The 18325-nt window shown below is 33.5% G+C and overlaps 1 pseudogene; it reads left to right on the forward strand.

The window, feature by feature from the left end:
• Positions 1 to 5821: 5821 nt before the first annotated feature.
• Positions 5822 to 10771, forward strand: LOC100918222 (annotated as a pseudogene).
• The last annotated feature ends 7554 nt before the right edge of the window (positions 10772 to 18325 follow it).

The following is an 18325-nucleotide window of genomic DNA, read 5'->3' on the forward strand; positions in this document are numbered from 1 at the left end:
GAAATGGAAAAAAATTCCACAGACCAAAACAATACATTTAAAAACTAATTGACATATACAGAAAAGGTAAAAAAGCTAATGAAGAAAATAATTTTAAAAATTAGAACGAAAAATAGAAACTAATGATTCATTGAGACAGCAAGAATCAGTCACAAAACCAAAAATTGACAAACTGGAAAAACCATGAATTATCTATGCAAAAAATTGGGACTTAAAATAGATCTAGGAGAGATAATCTGAGGATTATTATTTTCCGAAAATATGATGAAAAAAGACCTAGATACTTTTTTTACAAGAAATCATCAAAGAAATCCCAGATGTAATAGAACAGAAGGTAAATAGGATTGAAAGAATTCATTGAACATTTCTGAAAGAAACCCAAAATAAACCCCCAGGAATATTTTAAAATTTGAACATTAGATTAAAGAAAATTTACAAGCAGCAAAAAAAAAAACATTTAACTACCGAGGGCCACAAAAGGCACCCAAGACTGGGCCATTACATTAAAGGAAAGAGGGGCCTGAATATGATATTCCAAAAGGCAAAAGAACTTGGGATGCAGCCAAGAATAAACTACCCAGCGGGAGCATTTTCTTCCAGGGAAGATGGAATTTAATGAAACAAATAAATTCCATTTTGTTTCTAAGAAAAAACCAGAACTAAAAAAAATTTAATCTCCAACCATAGAACCAAGAGATGCAGAAAAGGTAAAATAACTCTTGAGAATTTATTTCTTTGGATATACAAAAAGAATAATGTTTAAATTTACTGATAAAATAAAAAGGGAAGTAGATGGAAAAGGATGATGGCGAAAAGGGGGAAGGAGGAAAAAGAGGGAAACCACATCCCACAAAGAGGCAAAGGAAACTATAATCTAAATTTGAGAGGGGAGGAACAGGGAATTTATCTCAAAGAGTTGGTCAAAGAAAAATAATTGACATTTGTTTTAGAGAAAACTCTACCCCATTAAAAACGAGGGAGAGGAAAAGGAAAAGAAAAGAGAATAAGGGAAGGAAGGGGAAAGACTCAAAGGGGAGGGAGGATTATAAAGAGGGTAAGCATCGTTACAAGAAGGGCATAAGTTTGGGGAAAGAGGATTAGGGAGGCAAAATTAGTGCACAACTTTATTAGGATGGAGGGTCAGATTTAAATAACCCAAATGTAAATGGGATGAATTTCCCCATAAAGAGGAGGAGATAGCAGATTGACAAAAGTCGAACCCACAATATGTTGTTTACAGGAAACACATTTAAACAGGGAGTAATAGAGTAAAGGTGGAGCAAAATCTATTATGCTTCAGGTAAGTCAAAAAGCAGGGTAGCCATCTTTATCCGATCAAGCAAAAGTAAAATTATCTAATTAAAAGAGATAAGGAAGGAAACTACATCCTGCTAAAGGGTAGTAAAAAAAAGCAATATCAATATTAAAAATATGCACCGTGGTATGGCATCCAACTTCCTAAAGGAAAGTTGGAGGGAAAAAAATAGACAACAAAACTGTAATAGAGGAGATCTCAACCTTGACCTCAGAATTAGACAAACAAACCAAAAACAAATAAGAAAAAATTAAAGAAGTGAATAGAATATTAGAAAAATTAGGATGTTGAATTTTAGAAAAAATGAATGGAGATAGAAAGGAAATAATTTCTTCAGCAACATGGAACCATTCAAAATTGACCAAATATTAGGACATAAAGACCCTAAAATTAAATGCAAGAAAGCAGAAATAGTAAATGCTTTCTTTTCGATCATGATGCAAAAAAACTACATTCAACAAAAAAATTAGGGGAAATAACCGTAATTGGAAACTAAACAATCTCATCTTAAAGAATGATTTGAAGCAGCAAATTATAGATACAATTAATAATTTCACCAAGATAATGACAATGATGGACATCATACCAAAATTTGTGGGATGCAGCCAAAGGGTAATAAGAGGGAATTTATATGCTTAGAGGCTTACTTGAATAAAACAAGAAAGAAAAAGATTTGAATTGGGCTTGCAAAAAAAAAACTAAAAAGACCAAATTAAACACCCCCAATCAAATACTAAATTGAAATTTAAAATTAAAAGGAGAAATTAAAATATTGAAAGAAAAAACATTGAACTAATTAATAAAACTAAAGTTGGTTCTATGAAAAAGCCAATAAAATAGATAAGTTTTGGTAAATCTGATTAGAAAAAGGAGGGAGGAAATGAAATTAGTAGTCTTAAAATGAAAAGGGAGAACTTTCCACCAATGAAGGGAAATTAGAAAATAATAAGGACTTATTTTGCTCAACTTTTATACCAATAAAGATAACCTAAGTGAAATGGATGACTACCCAAAAATATAGATTCCCAGACTAAAGAGGAAGAATTAAATTGTTTGAATAGTCCCATTTCAGAAAAAGAAAAGAAAAAATTAAACAACTCCCCTAAGAAAAAATCCCGGGACCAGATGGATTTAATGTGAATTTTACCAAACATTTAAAGTAAATTCCCCAATGCTATATAAATTATTTGATAAAATAGGGAATGAAGGAGTCCTACCAAATTCCTTCTACGACACAGACATGGTACTGATACTAAACCAGGTAGGTGAAAACAGAGAAAGAAAATTATAGACCAATCTCCCTAATGAATATTGATGTTAAAGTCTTAAATAAGATATTAGCAAAAGACACAGAAAATCATCTCCAAGATAATACACCTATGATCAAGAGGATTTATACCAGAAATGCAGGGCTGGTTCAATATTAGGAAAACTATCAATATAATTGGCCATGTTAATAACCAAATTAACAAAACCATATGATCATCCAATAGATACAGAAAGCATTTGATAAAATCCAACATCCATCCTATTAAAACACTTGAGAGTATAGGAATAATTGACTTTTCCTTAAAATAATCAAAGAGCATCTATTTAAACCATCAGTAAGCATCATATGTAATGGAGAAAACCAACCATTCCCAGTAAGATCTGGAGTTAAACAAGGTTGCCCACTATCACCGTTACTATTTAATATTGTATTAGAAACGCTAGCTATAGCAATAAGAGCTGAGAAAGATTAAAGGAATAAGAATAGGAAGAGGAAACCAAATTATCACTCTTTGCCGATGACATGATGGTATACTTAGAGAACCCCGTGATTCTTCAAAAATTATTAGAAATAATCCACCTTTAGCAAAGTTGCTGGTTAAAATAAACCACATAAGTCATCAGCATTCTTATATCACTAACAAATCCAACAGTCAGAGTTACAAAGAGAAATTCCATTTAAAGTCACTACTGACAATATATAATATTTAGGACCATCTGCCAAGGAAAATCAGAAACTTTATGAGCAAAATTACAGACCACTTTTCACAAAGAAATTAAGTCTGATCTAACCAATTGAAAAATATTAAATGCTCTTGGATAGGTGAGCAAAATAATAAACATGATAATATTACCTAAACTAATCTATTTATTTAGCTCATACCAATCAGACTCAAAAACTATTTTAATGACCTAGAAAAATAACAACAAAGTTCATATTGAAAAAAAAAGGTCAAGAATTTAAGGGAATTAAAAAAAAATCAAATGAAGGTGGCTTAGCTGTACCAGATCCAAAATTATATTAAGAGCAGCATACCAAAACTATTTGTATTGGCTAAGAATAGATTAGTTGATCAGTGGAATAGATTAGTTCAAGGGATAAAACGGTCAACAAATATAGCAACCTTAGTTCCTTGACAAAACCCAAAGATCCCAGCTTTGGGATAAGAACTTACTGTTTGATAAAAAATTGCTGGACAATTGGAAACTAATTATGGCAGAAACAGCATTGATCCACACAACACCGACACCAAGATAAGGTCTTGGGTCAGACCTAGGTATAAAGAATGAAATTATTAAATAAATTAGAGGAACATAGGATAGTTTACCTCCAGACCTTGTGGAAGGGGAAGGTCTTTATGACCAAAAGCAGAACTAGAGCTCATTACTGATCACAAAATAGAAAATTTCGATTACACCAAACTGAAAAGTTTTTGTACAAACAAAACTAATGCAGACAAGATTAGAAGGGAAGCAATAAACTGGGAAAATATTTTACAGTCAAAGGTTCTGATAAAGGCCTATTTCCAAAATATATAGAGAATTAACTCAATTTATAAAAAATCAAGCTATTCTCCAATTGAAAAATGGTCAAAGGATATGAACAGACAATCTCGATGAAGAAATTGAAACTATTTCTAGCCATATGAAAGATGCTCCAAGTCATTATTAATCAGAGAAATGCAAATTAAGACAACTCTAAAATACTCGACTACACACCTGTCAGATTGGCTAAGATGACAGGAAAAATAATGATGATTGTTGAGGGGATGGGGAAAACTGGGACATTGATGCATTGTTGGTGGAGTTGTGAATGAATCCAACCATTTTGGAGAGTAGTTTGGAACTATGCTCAAAAAGTTATCAAACTGCATACCTTGATCCAGCAGTGTTACTACTGGGATTATATCCCAAAGAGATTATAAAGAAGGAAAGGGACCTGTAGTGCAAGAATGTTTGTGGCAGCCCTTTTCGTAGGGTAAAAAACTGAAACTGAATGGATGTCCATCAGTTGGAGAATGGCTGAATAAATTGTGGTATATGAATATTATGGAATATTACTGTTATGTAAGAATTGACCAACAGGATAATTTCAGAAAGGCCTGGAGAGACTTACACGAACTGATGCTGAGTGAAATGAGCAGGACCAGGAGATCATTATATACTTCAACAACAATTATATGATAGCGTTCTGATGGCCCAGGCCATCCTCAGCAAATGAGATCAACCAAACTCATTTCTAATGGAGCAGTAATGAACTGAACTAGCTATGCCCAGAAAAAGAACTCTGGAGATGACTAAAAACCATTACATTGAATTCCCAATCCCTATATTTATGCACACCTGCATTTTTGATTTCCTTCACAAGCTAATTGTACAATATTTCAGAGTCTGATTCTTTTTGTACAGCAAAATAATGTTTTGGTCATGTATACTTATTGTGTATCTAATTTATATTTTAATATATTTAACATCTACTGGTCATCCTGCCATCTAGGGGAGGGGGAGGGGGGGTAAGAGGTGAAAAATTGGAACAAGAGGTTTGGCAATTGTTAATGCTGTAAAGTTACCCATGTATATATCCTGTAAATAAAAGGCTATTAAATAAAAAAAAATAAAATTAATGATCACATCTCTTAACAGATTTAAGTTGGCTCCATCACACCCCCTGACTTTATCTCTTAGTAAATAGTCTGTTATTATTCTTACAAGGTTCTAAGTAAGTGGAATTGAGGAGACAGTGGTTAAATATAGTTTAGCATTGATTTAATCCTACAACAAATCATGGTTTTCTAGTGATATAATAATTGGTATGTACTCAGTGTGAGATATATAAGGAGGAGCTGTCAGGGACAGAAAGGACAAGCTCACTAGAAGCTTTCTGAGGCTGAGACAGATTCATTCCATCATCCACCTTTGTTGTGGCTGGAGGCTCAAGCACAAACCTTTGTTTTTGAAGACATTTGGAGGAAGCTAGAGGCAGAAGCCGACAGAGGTAAAGAACTAGTAGCAGGAGCTCTCAGAACCAAGGAGAGAGATAGGCCTCTAAGAAAGCTAACTGGGCCCTAGGAAAAGAGACAAGACTTTGAAGGAGCCAGTAAAGGATTTGTACTTTTAATAGCTGGTTGCACTTTTGATTACTGAACTGAAATTATGGCTGCCTCCAGAAGTCCCCCAAAAAGCCTGCTCTCAGAGAACATTATATTTTAGAAAAGAGTATTACATTTTGGTGCCTGAATGTGGGACCAAGAACCTTCAAATGTTTCCCAGAAATTAGGGTGAGTACAACAAGGAAACTTTGTTAAAGAGCTAAAGTAGAATTTCAGCTAAAATGGGACAGATGTCAAGGAAAATGTGTAGAGAGCATTGTCAGTCTTATGAAAAGCCAAGGTTTGATTATAATTTGGGAGAAGATCACTGAACTTTTAGAAATTGTACAGTAGACATCTCCTTGGTTCTCTAAGGAAAAAGAATTATATCTCAAGGAGTAGGAGAGCAACTATGTCAATTCTACAATGAAAATGGACCTGACTCAAATTTCCAAAGACATACTTAATAACATATAATTTAATACAACTGACTATAGGAAATTATATAAGTTATAGAATAAGGAAAAAGATGAAAAAGCAGGAGGGGGAGGATCCAACTAAACTAGGTGAAAAGGATGAAGAATCAGATAAGAATGGAGTTAAGTACAATTTTAAGTGTGTGCTTCACAGTAGGAGAAATTAGGTCATTCCTCATCCCCTGACTTACTTCCCCCAATTAGCCCTTCATGGGTGGAGGGAGAAGGAAGAGAGGGAGACAGCAGTAACACAATCAGCTCCTCCTATGAAACAGCCTATGACAAGATTACAAAAAGCACTGGTTAAGGCTAAGAGAGAAGGATAGGATATATCTGATTTAAAAATAAATGCATACCCTGTCATTGAAGAGCTTGACTCTTGAGGTCAAAAAAGGAGAAGATACACTCCTTTTGATCTGAAAAAAAATTAAGGATTTGAAAAAGGGTTGCACTCTTTATGGGGCTACATCATCTTATGTTAAGATATTACTGGATAATTTGGCTTATGAAATCTTAACCCCTTGTGATTGGAAATCCATAGCAAAGACATGTTTAGAACTTGGATAAAACTTGTTGTAGCTTTCAGAGTATCATGAATTATGTAGGATTCAAGCCCAATGAAATAGGCAAACAGGAATTAATGTACAAATCACTTTTGACCAACTAGCAGGTGAAGGTCAGTATGCAGAGAATTCCGCACAGATTAATTACTCCATAGGAGCATATGAACAAATTGCACTGCTGCTATACAAGCTTGGGGTATCCTTCCAGGGAAAGATCGAGGGGAATCCTTACAAAAATAGAGCAAGGTCCCAATGAACTCTTTGTGGATTTTGTGGGACATCTGTAAACAGCTGTCACAAGAACCACTGGAGAAAATGTAGCTACAAGAATAACGATCAGACAACTGGATAAGGAAAATGCCAATGAGGTTTGCAAAAGAATTATAAGGGGACTAAACAAAGATGCTTCCTTAGAGGAGATCATAGGACACTGTACCACAATGGGCAAAAATGTTTATTATACCCAGACTATGATGAACATGGGAAGACAGGGTCCCTCTTGGAAAGAGACTTCTAGAGAGAGTCTTTGATGTTTTCAATGTGGAAAAGTTGGACATCTGAGAGTTCAGTTTAGGTAGGGATATAGAGTCAGAAGACAGTGAGAGAAAAGACTTAAAATCCTATGTCCAAAATGCCACAAGGGCTTCCACTGGGCCTCAGAATGTAGATTGACCCAGGGAAATAAGTGGCGGGGCCCAGCTCCAAGATATCATAAAAAAGACAGGTGGGGCATGATGGCAGCCAAGGTTATACCTTTAGAAGTTCAGGACTCTGATGTCCTCAATCAGCAAAAAGGCACTATATGGCAGAAAGGGATTACATGATCAACCAACAGAAAAGAAATCAGATAGCAGAAAGGGATTACAACTGGAGGGAATACAGGTTTTTTAACCCAACAGAAGGGCAATGTTCAGTTTAAGCAGCAACAATATAATTGCCAGGTGATGTGAAAAAATCTAGAAAATGTTTAATAGAAGAAACAAGATAAGTTTACTGCTTGGGAGAAAGAATTTGCTTGTATCTTTACAGATGGAGGAGGAATCAAATGGGTGCCAACAAGCACCTGGAGTGAGACAGAAAAGAGATAAAAACATCAAAACAAAGGAGAAGACCTAAAAAACATCTGACATTGAAAAAGCATGGCTGATAATGAGACTATTGAAGAACTTAAAAATCTGCAGGAATCATTGGATTCCCCAAGATGAAAAATTGTTGATGAGAAGACTATTGCAGGACTTCAAAACTTGCAGGAATTATTGGATTCCTGGCACATGAACTAATGGACAATAGATTAGTTTTGGACTATTTCTAGGACCTCTGGACATGTACAATTCTTCATATTGATTCATGTTATTTGTTACATCACTATTAGCCTGTGTTGTGTTACTATGTGCTTATGTAATTTATGTGATTATGTGTAATACCTCCCATATTGATGGATTTATGTATACCTGTTTCAAGTGAGCCCCTTCGGAAACCCGCTAATCTAATTTGACTTTCCATTTCCTTTGGTGTTTTTATCTCCCTTCCTGAGACATCAGGGAGGGTGTGATCACCTCTTTTTATGGTGTTTTCACTTCTTTTTTGAGCAGTCAGGGAAGGCATGATCAGCTTCTTTTTTGGGATTCTCACCTCCTTGGGAAGTCAGGGAGGTCATGACCACCTATGTTCTAAAAACAAAAGAAAGCAGGAGACGTTAGGATTCTTACAAGGTGCTAGGTAAGTAGAATTGAGGAGACAGTGGTTACATTTAGTTTAGCATTGATTTAATCCTACAACAAATCATGGTTTCCTAGTGATATGATGATTGGTGTATATTCAGTGTGAGATATATAAGGAGGAGGTGACAGAGCCCAGAAAGGACAAGCTCACTAGAAGCTTTCTGAGGCTGAGACAGATTCATTCCATCATCTACATTTGTTGTGGCTGGAGGCTCAAGCACAAACCTTTGGATTCGAAGACATTTGGAGGAAGCTAGAGGCAGAAGCTGGCAGAGGTAAAGGACTAATGGCAGGAGCTCTCAGAACCAAGGAGAGAGATAGGCCTCTAAGAAAACTAACTGGGCCCCAGGAAAAGAGACAAGACTTTGAAGGAGACAATAAAGGATTTGGACTTTTAATAGCTGGTTGCACTTGTGATTACTGGACTGAAACTAAGGCTGCTCCCCAGAAGCCCCCCAAGAAATCTGCTCCCAGAGAACATTATATTTTAGAGAAGAATATTACAATAGTCCTCTTTATTTTCAGTGGTTAAAAAAATTCATTAGCAAAAATTTTATTAGCAAATGTGTAGTGATTATCTCACTGAATTTATTGAAGATGAACATTGTATAACCATGAAGTGATTAATCTGTATGTATAACCTACTAATACAACCTTCAGGGATCTATGGTAACTTCCATGCCAATAAAAGTCACTAATGAAAGACACTAATTGCCATTAGATAGCCACCAGAGGGAACTAGATTGAGCAGTGGATAAATTGTCAATTTTGAATTTCCAAAGATTTAATTAACTTTCTGAATTCAAATTTGACCTCAGTATGTTACTAGCTTTATAAACCTGGCCAATCATTCATAGTCATTTTCCTTAGTTCCTCATCTGTAAAATGGGCTGAAGAAAAAAATGCCAAATCTCTTCAGCATTTTTGTCTAGAAAACCCCAAATGTGGTCACAAAGAATTGGATATGATACAAATAAGTGAATCACAATAAACACCATTCTGTCATAATCATATACTACATTTTTTTCTTCATAGGCATACTACTTCCATTGACCAAATAAGATGATACTGAAAAGAAAGATAGAGATGACTTTGTGATGCTAAGTTGATTAAAGCCCAAAGCTTCTTCTTAGAATGCAAAATTAACAATGGGGCATCAGGCATTATTTTTTATCTATATCTGAGAAGTTAGACCAGGTGAAGAAATATTTGTTAAATCTGGATCAATTGATGAAGTCAAATTGGTTCTAAAAAAAGGCAGAGAAATTATGTTCAAGGATTTAAGTCAAACAATATCAAAAGGGATTGAGTGTTGAACATGCCTATCCAAATAGTCCTGACACTTCCAATGATGGCTTTATGTTCCTTAAACATCCACCATTTGACTGTGGCAAGGAAGAAACTGTTAGATTTTGTTCAGGGTTAGAAATCATGCCAAACAGAATAACATTGTTGAAGGATTTCCAGAACAGGAATAAGGGGAGATCATCATTCAGTTTGCTTCACAGGAAATAGCTATAAAGGCTCTAAAGAAACACAAGGAAAAGATAGGGCACAAATACTTTGAAATCTTCAAGAACAGCTGGACAGAAGTTCATATTCGCCATAATCTTCTTCAAAAGGTAATGGGTATTCAGACAAGTTCTTGTAAAAGGCCTGGGGCTGGCAGATGTTATAACAGCATTAGTAGAGGAGCTGGCTTTAAAAGAATGAGAAAGGAGGCCTGCATTGAAGGGTAGGGGGGCTATTATGACTAGTATGAACATAATGATAGATATGGATTTGGGTCAGATAGATTTAGAAAATATTTCAAGTACTGTTTTTCAGGAATGTTTAATCATATATATGGAAATAGTGGGTCCACTTTCAAGAATACAAGATATCATTGTGTATACATAAGAGGAATATCTTACAAAGGAACTGAACATGATATTTACATTTTTTTTCACCATTCAACCCTGTTCAAGTACACATTGAAATTACATCTGATAACAGAGTGATGGCAGAAACAGATATAGAATTTGCTACTCATGAAGATACTATGGCAATTTTTGAAATAGTTTATGTCAAAAGACAAAACAAATATGCACTACAGATATATAGATTACTTCCTGAATTCTACAATAAGAAAAAGTGGTAGTGCCTATAGTAGTCAAATGATGAGAGGCATGAGCTTGTCAAACCAATCCAGTTACTGTGATCCAACTAGCCAATATCTGAGTTGTGGTTATGGAAGAGCCTATAGTGTCAAAAGAGTATGAGTGGATATGACCCAATTTAATAGAAAAAGGCCAATGATTTTCAATCAAACATTCCACAGGAAGCCAAAGAATGGTGAACATCTACTAGAGTAAAAGGAACTATATATCTATGAGAGTGAAAAGAATGGGATGGATATCTGTCATACCCAATATGAGTGGTGGATGAGGAATGTAATTCTGATAATTTATTCTTGGTAAACTTTTTTTAAAAGGAAAAGGGAAACAAAAATTAAGTGTAACAGTTTTTCAATTCAAATGTATGGTTTATCCTTACTGTAAGTGGAATCAGGATTGTTTTAAAAACTTCAGATTCAGTATTTTGGAACACAGAAAACCATTCATCTTGGATGTCATAATCAAGTTGAGTAAAGACTATAAATTTAAACAATTTCAGCTTTTTCCAAAGTAGTTATGTTGTAAGAGTATATTTAACCAGTAAACATATTTAAGTTAAAGCAATTTCAATTATATTAAATGTATAGTAAATTACATGAAAAACTTTGAAATAATTTTTGGGAAATTTTTTTAATAAGATAAATTTACAATATGTGTTTGCAATTCAATAGTAAACCATTTGGCATATTTGCTCTGGTTTATTTCACTTACTATCTTGTAAGGCACAGACACTTAATTTTTTTAAGTGTTGAGAATAATTTTAATTTGTTATATAGATCTCTTAGCATTTGGTCTAGGTATTTGTATTCATTTCTGAGGTCTATATTTAAATTTTTCATTGTACTGTGACTTCCTTTTAGGTGTATTGTGCTAAAAGAAACTTGTTAAATAAGTCTTCCTTACAATCATTTACCACAACTTTTTCAGGCATTACCTATTTGATAAGTATCCTCTCAATTTCAATTTTTATGGGCAACTAAAGTGAACAGTGGATAGAGCTTTGGTCCTAGAATGAGAAGGATCTGAGTGCAGATCTATCCTCAAACATCTACAGGTCATGTGACCCTGCATGAATCCATTTAACCTTTTTTAACCTCAGTTTCCTCTTTTGCCAAATGTTCTGGAGAAGGAATTGAAAAAACACTCCAATGTCTTTACCAAGAAAACCCCAAATGGAGTCACAAAGTGTCAGACATGACTGAAAAACAATTAACAATAGCCAACAAGTTTCCTTTCACCTTTTTAGTACTATGTTTCCAAGATGCTCAGATCTCTTACTTTATTGTTTAATAAATGATGCACGACTTAAAGATAAAAAAAACTATGTAGTCTGTGCCAACTTAAATCTAAGTGCAAAGGACACAAATTAAAATAGTTTTTTTTAAATATTTCTTGCACTTTCAGATATATCTTAAATAGATAAGGGTATTTTAGTCTTGAAAGAATTGGTGAATAGAGTCTAAGGAAACAACCATTCCAGAAAGATCAGTGTGCACTGGATCATAATTCTTAAAGTAAATAAGAAGTAGACAACAAGGAAAGGTAGTAGGATAGAACAATGTGATGACCGAGTTAGCAACCAGGATACCTTAGAATCAGTCGGAGTCAGGATAAGCAGAAGTCCTTAGTCTACTCTTGGTTTTTAGGGGGTAGAAGTTAAGGGGATGGAAGCAGAATCTCCCTGTCATCTTCTTCCTCATCCACCACAAAAGTGACCCTGGCTAGTCTTACTCCACCCTCTAATCCCTCCTACAATCCTCTGTATACACCAATCATCGAGCCAGCGCAAGATAGTGGGAAGGGACATTTTCAAGCATATGCCCATAGAGTATTGTCCAATCAGTAGTTAGCCTCAAGTGCTCAGCTGTTCTGACTTCAGTGCATCAACTCAAGAGCTTCAGCCTTCTACAGAACAGTAGGTCAAGATGTATATGTTGTGGTATGGTGGGAACCAGGATACCTTGAATGCTTGGACTAACTATGGCCCACAGGCCAGATGCAGCAGCTGAGGACGATTATCCCCCTCACTCAGGGCTATGAAGTTTCTTTATTTAAAGGCCCACAAAACAAAGTTTTTGTTTTTACTATAGTCCAGCCCTCCAACAGTCTGAGGGACAGTGAACTGGCCCCCTGTTTAAAAAGTTTGAGGACCCCTGGACTAACCAATAACATATTCAGACAGTTATATAAGCTATCTATGCCTGATGCTGATAAAAATAGTTAGCTCTTATATAGTGTCTACAATATCTCAGACACTACACTAAGTTCTTTGCAAATAGAGTATTTTGTCCACAAAACAACTCTGGAAGACAGATACTATTATTATCTTTATTTTGCAGCTCTACCAAGTTAGAGGTAAAAATTACCTGTCCAGGGTCACAGAGTTAAAAAGTAGATTTTAGCTCAGGTCTTTTTGACTTCAGTTCTACCATTTTATCTATTGTGCCATGTAGTTTCCTCTAAGGATGACATATTTGAAAAGTGATAAAAGATAGAACATTTTTAAAAGCATGACTGGAAAATTAAATTAGCAAATCATGTAATGAGAGGGAGAGGTAGAAGATAGATTGAATGTTGTATATAATAGATCTATACCAATACAAGTAAATCCTCCTATAAAAGTTTTATGCAAAGAATAGCATAATATGAGGACATAGGTATAGATATCATAGTCACTAATGGATGGTGTGATTCATTGAAATATTGAATTGTATGATTTAATCAAATTTTGGTAAAATTATCAATTGATCTATGAACAAAGATTATAGAGAAAGAAAGGAGCTTTGAGGTCATATTGTCTAAACTGCATCATTTCTAAAGATGGCAAAATTAAAGACATTTGTAGCTTACTGTTTTGTTCAGGGTGCTAGAGGTTATAAATGCTAGATATGTCTTTTGAACTCAGAACTTCTGTCTCACAATCCAGTACTTTTATCATAGTATTCTGCTGCATATAAATGGTGAAGTTACAACTTCAAAGGTTAAAAGGTTAAAATAAGAAATTTTTTAAAAAAGGCTAAATTAACATATCAAAAATCTGGCAACTTCCCAATTTCCCTTAATACTACTGCTGTCTTAAATATTACATGCACATACACACACACACACACACACAGATATTGTATTACAAGTATATGAATGACTACTGGGCTTCATTTAGTTCATCCCAAAGTGGAAAGAATATAATATAGAAACATCATTGGTTCTGAAGTTAAATATTACTTGATCCAAGTCACAGATCTAAAAATTTCTAAATATGCAACCCTCAGAAAATCATTTCCTGTGTTTCATTTTCTTCTCATGTCATATGGAGACAATACTAGTGGCAAAAATCCAAAAGGCTATTGTAAAACCATAAAACACCAAACAAACATTTGCCTTAATTACTTAATATATTGCAATGGAGATTTTAAAACACCTACAGAAGAGCAAACTATTATTTTAAAAACTTGATTTTAAAAAACAAATCTCCATTGAAGTAATTTTATGGGAAAGACATACATACTTTATATGGTCTTATTTTCTTATTATCATCTCATTTAATTGAACTTTCAATTTTTTTCTATAGTCATTCAGTTTTGTATGATTTGTTGTATTTTAAACATTGACTTCAGTGTAAGCAGTCATGTAAAATATTGATATCATCTCTGCCTTGTAATAAAAATGCCAAATTCTCTATTCATCACATGGATATTTATGGATTTGCTTAATTTATTTTCCTCTATTTGTTTCTATTCCTTAAGGCCAGCTGGATGATTGTGTTGACCGGCAATCAGACTGCTGGAAGGGTACTACTAGGGGTTGCTAGGAAACTATACCTGCATATCCATAATACATTTCTTTTGGTCATTCACTAAATAATTCTTTTTAATAGAAGCTTTAATTTGATTATTATTTTAAAAACTCATAGAATAAATCACTAAATTGCCATCATTAAAAAAGACAGTGAGAATGATGGAACTACAGCTAACGACAACATTGGTTTTTTTATTAGTTATAAATAGTTGAACATGGCTTTGTTATATTGTAAATTTGTATCTAATAGGAGGACCTTCCGCTGTCACCAATTTTCTACAAAGGACATTTTGAGAAATTCTATCCCTTGGTTTATTTTTTCAACTTTAATTTAATCTACAGTTGTCTTGCGAATGTTATATTTTCATGATGTATTCTTAGATGCAAATTCTGCATGCCAATTTTAGCATGTATTTTATATTTGGGCAATCATAATTTTATCCAAATTGTAGAAAAAAACAATAATAAACTATATTACATACAAATTTACCCAGAAAAGAAATTTATCAGTGCTAAAGACCCTGGCACTGCCAATTCAACACCAGAAACAGGTGTTATCAATGAAAATAATATTAGAGAATAAGTAATTATTATTTACTTTGCTGCTGCATACTAAAAATCCTTTAAAAAAAAAAACAAAAGTCCTTTCAACCTGATTTGCAGCTGAAACTTTCCATGAATGTTGTCACCCTGTACATTTTGGAGCTCTTTGAGAGTAGAGAGTATCTTAGCTTTCTTCTTGGGTCACTAGAATTTAGTACAGTATTTTGCCCAAAAGTATTAATTAAATACTTTTTAAAATTAATCCAAATAAATATACATCTTTCTTAGGTTTAAATGATTTATTCATAAAGAACATAATAGAAATATATTCTATTATTATTGTTGGAAGTTCATGATCATGAAGAATCTATATATGTATACTGGAGGTAGGGTTGTTAAACTTAGGTTTGAATTTCAACTCTCACTTACTTAGGCATGTCACTTTATCTCTTTTGTCCCTAGTTTTCTAGCAAAATAATGTAATTATATGAAAAGTTCTATAAGGTCTATTTTAGCTTTAAATTTATGGTTTAATTATCAAATTGATGCAGAGCACAGAAATCTCTTAGAAGGTGTCCAGGTAAAAACCTGAGATGCCAATTTTTTCCCCAAAACTTCATTGTTATTTCTTTGTCATCATACTTAGTCAATTTTGTTTTCCTTTTTTAAGTTTCTGTCTTTAAGCAATTAGACTGTCTTATCACTGGCCTTACCTTTGCAGATACTTTGTATAAGGACAAATTAGAGAAAATCAATAAGGGGAGATATCCATGAGACATCCATTTTAGAACCTTAGACAGTCAGCAACCATTTATCACTTACTATGTTGTGCCAGAAATTACACTTAGACCTGGAGTTATAATGAAAGACAAAAGCATGATTCCTGTTATTAGGAATTCAAGTTAGAAAAAGACTGAAAAACTTCAAATACTGACATACATATAAATTATATAAATAATTAAATGAAAAGCAATAAATTCTCTCCAAGGAAAGTAAGAATAAATGAATGGTAAAGAGGGTTCTTACCAAAGTGGGATATGAGGGAAATGTCATATTGGAAAAGGCTTTAAATAGCCAAATGGAAGATTTTATAATAAATCCTGGAAGTAATCACAAGCTAGAGTCAAAGCTAAACTTTTGAATAATCAATTTGTCAGCTGATGGGAGGAAAGATGGGAGTTTAGGGAAACTTGATAGATGTTATTCATGAAATTATTGCAATAGGCAAGATAAGAAGGGAAGAGACACTAGGCCAAAATGTATGTGTGGAGAAAGGGAGATATATACAAAAATGTTATGAGGTTTTGTAAAAATGCAAGAACCTCAGAATTTATTGGATATATGTGCATTTGGGGAAAAAAGAGAATGTTAGTAAAGAGTTGAGGATGACAGGTAGGATGTAAGTATTATTTTCTTGGAGGTTTTTAAAATCCTTTGTAGCAAGAGAGAAGTGTGGAAGATGTGAGGATTTAATGTGAAATAATGATGACTTCTGTTTTTTGGATATGTCCATCCCAGAACAAAAATTAGCTAAAGTTGTATACTATGATAATTTCCTCATACTGATCTCCATGAAAAATGAAATAAAATAAACAATCCAAGTGTTTAATACTATCACATTTACCATCTGAGGACTACAAAAATATTTCCTTATAAGTGCAATTTTGTGTTTACTCAGCATTAGTATGTTGGTAATGCCCAAGTATACTTTTAGAGACTATCAGAACTCATCATACACAGCACTAATAGGGATAAAGAGCCAGGATTGCTTATAAATTAGATAGGACTTCTGTCTCAAGATCACAAAAATTATGCTGCTGATAATAGAATTGCTGGTTTGAGGCTTGCTGGGCAACCATTCTATTTTTGGGGCAGCTGAGTGACACCTCATCCTAGATATCTTCAAAATTAATTGTTCTCACTGAGTAACAATAGATATTACCTGCAGCTAATAATATAATTCTAAGCATTAGTGAAGAATGTACTTGATGTGAATATTCCAAATAATATTTCAGTATCTTACTTACCACTCTTATTTCAAACTATTGTTTGTTTGCTTCAAAATCCTTCTTTACATTTTCCTCATGAAAAAAGCTACTTTATATTCTTAACAACCTCAGTTGAATTCAACTAAATTAAGTACATTCCCACAAGAAATATAGGGTGAAAGAAAAGATTTTTTTCTTTTACTAAGTAGTCAAGAGACATCTTCCTTTAATTTTTAAATGATTTGCCAAATTAAAAATGAAACTACAAAATGTTCTTGGAATAATAAAAAAAATCCTAACTTATGTTGACCTAATATTTATGAAAATCATATAAATTACATAAAATGTTGGAAAAACATAAGAATATCTATTAAGAAAATGTGACATTTTCAAGAAATTACACAATGCTATTTATGATCCCAAGCTTACTCTTTAAATTAACAACATAATTTTCTTTGAAACTAGGATACTTTTTAATGATTCTGGATAACTCTTATGGAATACCATAATCTCTAAATTAAAGTTATAGGTCATTGAAGGGAAAGGAAACAGAGCAGTGAATGACTAGGAGTAGAAAAAAAGATATTACCAAAGAGAAGTTGTACCAGGGGAGCATCGAAAAGGGATATATCACAAAGATGAACAAATGGGAAAATCAGATTAGTCAGTAATGTAGCAAAAATTGAGGGATGATGGATGAGGAGTTTACATGCTTCAGTAATATTCAGGAAAAATCAAATAACTTTTCCAAAATGTTGGGTAGAGTCTTAAGAAGGATTCATAGGATGGAATGAATACATCCTTTCCCCAATCAGCAATCAAATAAATAAATATGATTGATGGGCCAGTGATTTGCTAATGCTCCTCCCCCCAGTTTAAAATTTATTGAATTAATAACTGATGTTTAAAATCCTCCTTTATCCCTTTAAATAAAGCCTTTATTTTTCCTATTGAGTAGTGAATTGTAATATTAATTAGCATAATGATGATACTCATTGAGTTTTAAGAAATTATCTTAGAGCAATTAGTTAGAAAGTATTTCTATTTTTGAAATGATTAATCATTATCAATTAGCATTTAGTGTCAGCTAAGTAATGAATTTTCAAATATCACTACATGAAATTTTGTACCAAATTTCACTTATGTCTTATTATAGAGATAAGCACTATGAAAATACGTTGATCTTCAATTAAAGACAAAATAATATCAGAAACCTACCTTCAGAATGTATATCCATCTAGTCCTAATCCCTAAATACAATAAAATATTTTTAAAAATTGAATCACTAATTCAGTAATTAAGAATCACCAAATTAGTGAACTATAGTCTTAAATCTATGAACTCTATTCCTTTCAATTAATATTTTCTCCTGCTCCCCCCAAAAACAGGCACTGTCAAGCAAAAAATTTG

This window comes from Sarcophilus harrisii, chromosome 4, assembly GCF_902635505.1.
Source record: "Sarcophilus harrisii chromosome 4, mSarHar1.11, whole genome shotgun sequence".
In the NCBI taxonomy this organism is placed as follows: Eukaryota; Metazoa; Chordata; class Mammalia; order Dasyuromorphia; family Dasyuridae; genus Sarcophilus; species Sarcophilus harrisii.